Genomic DNA, 6,129 nt, shown 5'->3' on the forward strand with positions numbered 1-6,129 from the left:
CCATTCAGCCAGGTCAGGTTCCTGAAACTGCCAGCCTCCCTCTCCTCAAGGCCAAGTGGGCACAGTCTTGCCATGGGCCCCATCGTTTGGCTATAGATTTGTTCCCCTGTTGGCCGAGGGTCATTAGGGTCTACCAAAGCCCTTATTCGGGTCACCTAGCAAGCCTTAAATGATAGGCAGCAAAGCCTGTCTTTACAACACGAAACAGATGAGGAGAGCGGTCCCCCCAAATAGAATGGCTTTGGATATTATCGCTACTTTGCAAGGAGATGCATGTGTCATTACCCAAACACAAGGTCATGTGCTCCTGCCTTATGAAGCAGCTAAGGCAGTCTTTATTAAATCATATGGGGACAAAAGTGAACACTTTCAGCAATGCGCCCCTCCCCCCCAGCCTAGGGGACTTAATAAACCAGTGGTTAGAAGCATGGAACTCTTGATGGAAAAACTGTTAGTTATTTTAGGAATCATCATCTTCATCCGGGTTTTCTCTTCCACATGCCTGTATCCACCTTCCTCCAAAAAGCCTCCCAACGAGCCACCTCCGTGCTAGTGGAACTCCGTGCTGGCCACTCAGGGTGTGTCCAATCGTAAGAGCTGGCCATGAGGGGTGGAGTACTGGGGGAGGTCATCCAGAAGACATAACCGCCGGCTGATCCACGAGCTGGACTCAGGCAATCAGAGGCCTCCCTCCCTCCCCTGACTGTGGAATGTCCTTCTGCCCACCATGCCCACAGTGGGAGCTGTCCCAAGGACAGAGCCTTGCCCGAGTAAGGTGTTGTTGAGACCATCTGGCTCTATATAATCTTTAAGATGCTGGTGGGTGGGTGGGGAGACGTACCTCATCTTGCAGTGCCCAAGACAAGCCTTGTGAGCGCATTCCTTGTTTATTAAACCAGCGGTCTGCCTCTTTCTTTGGTCTCTCCTTGTCCTCTATGTACAGGGGGGCCAGTTCGCAAACCAACAATGACACAATCTTACACAGTCAAGATTGCATGATCCACAGGGCCAGTCTCAGAGTAAAGAGACCTTGCCCAAGGCCACACACCTCAGAAAGGGAGGAGTCAGGATTTGGACCCAGGCCATCCGTCTCCTGAGCACCTGTGTGCTCCCAGCCTCTGAACCGTATCACCTGCACTGGGAGAGGATCGAAGTCAAAAGTCAGCCTCCCATTGATGGGATTTTTGTTGACCCTTGGTCACGGCTGAATTCCCAGTGCCTAGAATGGGGCCTGGCACAGAGTAGTGCCCAATAAATACTCGTTAAATGAAAGAGTGAACAAATTAGAGACTCAATTGTCAACCAGCTTTTTAAAATTATTATTATTATTATGAAATAAGTGACATATGGTACAACTATTTTTGGAAAATGACTTGGCAGTTTTAAAAATTTTTTTAAAGATTTATTTATTTCAGGGAGAGTGAGTGCGGGGGTGGAGGAGAAGGAGGGGGAGAAACCCAAGAAGACCCCACCCTGAGCACTGAGCACAGAGCTCTATGTGGGGTTTGATCTCATGACCCATGAGACCATGGACCAAGCTGAAACCAAGAGTCAGGCAGCCTACCAACTGGGCCACCCAGGTGCCCCTTAATTTTTTTTTTTTAACTTAAATGATCTCTACACCTAACAAGGGGCTTGAACTCACGACCCTTAGATCAAGAGTCACATGCTCTACCAATGAGCCAACCAGGTGCCCCGAGCTTGGCAGCCTCTTAAAAATTCAAATACAGGGGGGCTTTGGATGGCTCAGTCGATCAAGGGTCATCTGACTCTTGGGGCCCCTGGGTGGCTCAGTGGGCTAGGCCTCTGCTTTCGGCTCAGGTCATGATCTCAGGGTCCTGGGATCGAGCCCCACGTCGGGCTCTCTGCTCAGCGGGGAGCCTTCTTCTCCCTCTCTCTCTGCCTGCCTCTCTGCCTACTTATAATCTCTCTGTCAGATAAATAAATAAAATCTTTAAAAAATTTTAAAAAAAGTCATCTGACTCTTGATTTCAGCTTGGGTCATGATATCAGGGTCCTGGGATCAAGCCCAGTGTCAGGTTTCCCACTCAGTGGGGAGTCTGCTTGTCTCTTTGACCCTCTGCCCCTCCCCACACACTCTCTGTCAAATAAATAAATCTTTTTTTTTTTTTAAAGTTAAATATATACCTACCAAGTATGATTCAGGAATTCCACTCCTAGGTGTGTACCCTGAGAAATGAAAGCGTATGTTCACACGAAGACTCATACACCAGTGTTCACATCACTTCTATCTGTAATTACCAAAAACTAGAAAGAAGGCAAAGGTCCACCAAGAGGTGACTTGATAAATCAATCATGGCGACTTGATAAACTGTCCCCTGCAATGGCCTAGCTCGACACGCATGAAGCACAAAACTGTGATGTTGAGTGAAAAAAGCCAGACACGAAAATCCACACTGTATCATTTCATTCGGGAAGATGCCAACTAACCAACAGTGACAGAAACCAAGCAGATCAGTGTCTGTGCGGAGGGGACGAGGGACAGAGGGGCGAGGGACGGTGGGTTTGATGAAGAAATTCAGGAATGATGCCTACGTTCATTCTCACCGCCATGATCTTGGTTGCAGTGGTGGCTTCCCAGGTTTACAGAAGCCGACACTCCTCAACTTGTATACTTTTATTATGTCATTTGGACCTCAATAGACTTGGGGGGAGGAGGCGTCCCAGCTATGGAATGCAATGGAGACTTTTCCTCCTCCAGGACTGGACTTAACACACGGGCCCCTGAGGGCATCTGAACTTTCATTCTGACACTCAATAGACCATGAAGCTATTTCCGCTTAGAGTCCTAAAGAGGCTTTGAAAAGAAAAGAAAGCTGACCTATTTCTGCGCTCAGACCTGTCACTTTTCTTTCCTGAGACCCCCAGCCCACAGGGGATCCCTTTCTTGAATGGGGGAAGAGGAAAATGAGAATATGCATGGGGAAAAAAAGGAAGCGCAGCGGATCGAAACAGGGCTGGCTACTCACCTCCCCCCACCCCAACCCCAGGCACAAGGGAGAAGGTGGGGGGGGTGACCATGCATGAGGGGGGTGGGCGTGGTGAGGAGGTGACTGTGATTCTCTCAGGAAGCAAGAAGGAGGTCACTGCTGGGAGTGAGGAGGAGGAAAGAGCTCTTGGAGGTTTGAAGAGAAGGTCTGATATGTCATCTTGGAGGATCAAGGGACCAGGGCCACCGGCAAAGTTGCCAAGCAGTGCTGTGGTCCACACCCAGTCGGTGGACGGGAAGTTAAGGCGGGGCCAGGTAGCCTGAGTGTGTATTTTTCTCCGCCCACATTCGGCTGCACAGGTGCGGGCCTGCGATAGGGAGAAGCTTGGATTTTATAAGGACTGTGGTTTTGCCAGATGAGTACGGTGAGGTGGGGAGGTATGCAGTGAACGTGTGAGCGGGTGATCCTAATGGTTGGTGGAGGAATTCGATCTGTGTGAAGACACGAAGGGGCTGAGGGGTAGAGGAATGGTGTTGGAGGAAATTGTTGGGAGTTGAGGTTTTCAAAGGAATGAACTAGAAAGGCAGGATACAAGGCATGGCGAGTGAGATGCTTGAAACTGAGGTTCTAAGAGGCCGTGGTTACTGAGACAGAGTGGAGATGTACCCACTGGAGGGATGGGCTGAGAAGAAGACAAGTTCACCAGAGAAGAGGAGGTCTAGGAGCCCAGAGGATGGCCTAAGGGTCGTCTACCTGGGTGTGGAAGTCACTGAGGATGGTGAGAGAGGCACAACGAGAGACAGTGAGCCAGGAGCTAAGAGTCCTGGAGGAGTGAGCAGTAGCAATTGTTAACCTATGAAGACAAATGCGCTATGTCCATGCAGAGGGAATATTACTTGGCCACAAAAAGGAGTGAAGGACATCCCATAACTTGGATGACCCCTGAACACTACTGGTCACGTGTTTAGGATCCCACTGATAGTAAATGCTCAGAAGGGGCAAATCCATACAGACTGAAAGTAGCTTGCTGGGGGTTGAAGGAGATGGAGTTTCTTTTAGGGGTGATAAGAAAGTTCTGGAATTAGACAGTGGTGACTGTCCACGACCTTGTGAATAAAACCCACTAAGTTGTATACTCTAAAAGGATTAATGTATCTCAATAAAAATGTTACTTTAAAAAAAATCTGGGGACGTCCAGGTGGTTCAGTTGGTTAAGCATTGGCCTTTGGCTCTGGTCATGATCCCGGGTTCCAAGATGGAGCCCCACATCAGGCTCCCTTCTCAGCAGGGAGTCAGCTTCTCCCTCTCCCTCTGCCCCTCATATGCACTCGCTCTCACTGGCTCTCTCTTGCACATACACGCTCTATCTCAAATAAGTAAAATCTTTTTTAAAAATAACAATTATCGGCGCCTGGGTGGTTCAGCCAGTTAAATGTCTGCCTTCAGCTCAGGTCATGATCCCAGGATCCTGGGATTGAGTCCCACTTAGGCTCCCTGCTCAGCGGGTAGTTAGCTTCTCTCTCTGACCTCCCCTCCCCCGCATACTCTCTCTTTCTCAAATAAATAAATAAAATCTTTTTTTTTTTTTTTTTTAAAGCAACCTCTCCTAGTGGATAGAGCACCAAAAGGAGTTGGGGACCTTAGCCACCACTATGGGCCCTGCAGCTGGGAATTTTGAATCATGGGGAGCTTTGACCCCTCAGCCTGTCCTATGGGCTCTACTTCCAAAACAGATCCACAACTCGCCCACTTCAACCCCTCCATGGCCCCCATTCCTCCAGACTGTTCCCCTGAATCAGCCTCCTGACTGATCTTCTGGCTCCTACCCCACCTCCCACAGTCTGTTTCTCACACCCACACCATTCAGGTGCTGTGAATACCTGAGCCAGATCAGGGTCTTCCAAGGGCTCCACCTCCGAGGTGAAGTAAAACTCCTCCCCCAGCTTCCACTTGACTAGACTGACCCTTTTCCCATCTCCAGCAGCGTTGCTTACAGTTTACCAGTCCCCATGTTCAACTCCACCCACCCAGTTCCTGGAACACACCAAGCACATTTTCACCTCAGGGCCTTTGCATTGGCTGTTCCCTCTGCTTGGAATGGTGGTCCTCCGGTATCCACCTGACTTCCTCTCTCCCCTCCTTCAGGTCTTTGTGAGAAGGTCACCTTCTCAGTGAGGCTTCCTTTGAATATCTTTTCCAGCAAACTGCCCTCATACATCCCTCATCTGTTTGGGTGGGCGTTTTGGGGGTTTTTTGTTTGTTTTTAATTTTTCTTTTAAGATTTTCTTTATTTGAGAGAGAGAGAGCACTGCAGGGGGGGTGGGGCGGGAGAGGAGAAGCAGACTCCCTGCTGAGCAGTGAGCCAGACTTGGGGCTCAGGGCTCCATCCCAGGGCCCTGGGATCATGACCTGAACGGAAGACAGACACTTTACTGACTGAGCCACCCAGGCGCCCTGTTTTAATTTCTAAATAGCAGCTTTCACCATTTGATACAATATGTTTTACTTAAGTGTTTCATTAGAATATAAGTATTTTGCTAGAAACTTTCCATATCTTGTTCACCATTTTGTCCCAGGTGCCCCCACTAGTGTTGGCTCAACAAACATCCATTGGAATGAATAAATGACCCTAGGGTAGATCCTAAAAGTCATTAAAACATACCTACTTCCAATCCCAAAAGAACCCAGATTCTAGCGAGAGGCAGAAATTAAATAAATAACTAGATGTCTTCACCTGGCAGTAAGAGCAAAGAGGGAGACAAATGGGGAACCATGATTATATAACAATGTATTGGGGGGGGGGAACTAGGCTGGGATTGTCAGGAAGTGACATTTGAGTCATGGCCTATCTGAGGAGGAGCAAAGATCTGGGAGAAAATTCTAGGCAGAGGGAGGAGCCAGTGCAAAGTCAGGAATGGACTCTGGGCATTTGATGCAAGGAGGAAAGGCATTGTGCCATGCATGTCACAAACAGGTGGAAGAGGGACAGGCATGGATGGGCCTACAAGGGTCAGATTATGTATTGGGAGGGGAGCGACTAAGTCTTCTTGTGGTGTATTTCAACAGGGTTTTCCCTTCTCTGGGCCTCAACTTTACCTTATCTGCGAAATGGGGGTAGGCCTAAGGTCCCCTCTGCTTCCAGGCTTAGCATCTCTCAAGACCACCCTAGAAGGCAGGG

The 6,129-nt window shown here is 49.0% G+C and overlaps 1 long non-coding RNA gene across 7 annotated transcripts in view; it reads right to left on the bottom strand.

The window, feature by feature from the left end:
• Positions 1–6,129, bottom strand: part of LOC116579610 — a 33,826-nt gene that overhangs the window by 24,748 nt on the left and 2,949 nt on the right. For 2 of the 7 annotated variants that reach the window (XR_004281340.1, XR_004281339.1), the window contains exon 2: positions 2,153–2,190. The exons of 4 other annotated variants lie outside the window; for them this stretch is intronic. This is a non-coding gene — a long non-coding RNA (uncharacterized LOC116579610). Of the gene's footprint in view, positions 1–1,048; positions 1,232–2,152; positions 2,191–6,129 lie in introns of all 7 variants that reach the window. One more of the 7 variants, XR_004281343.1, reaches the window with a different exon arrangement.

The sequence above is a fragment of the Mustela erminea genome, chromosome 19 (assembly GCF_009829155.1).
Source record: "Mustela erminea isolate mMusErm1 chromosome 19, mMusErm1.Pri, whole genome shotgun sequence".
NCBI lineage: Eukaryota > Metazoa > Chordata > Mammalia > Carnivora > Mustelidae > Mustela > Mustela erminea.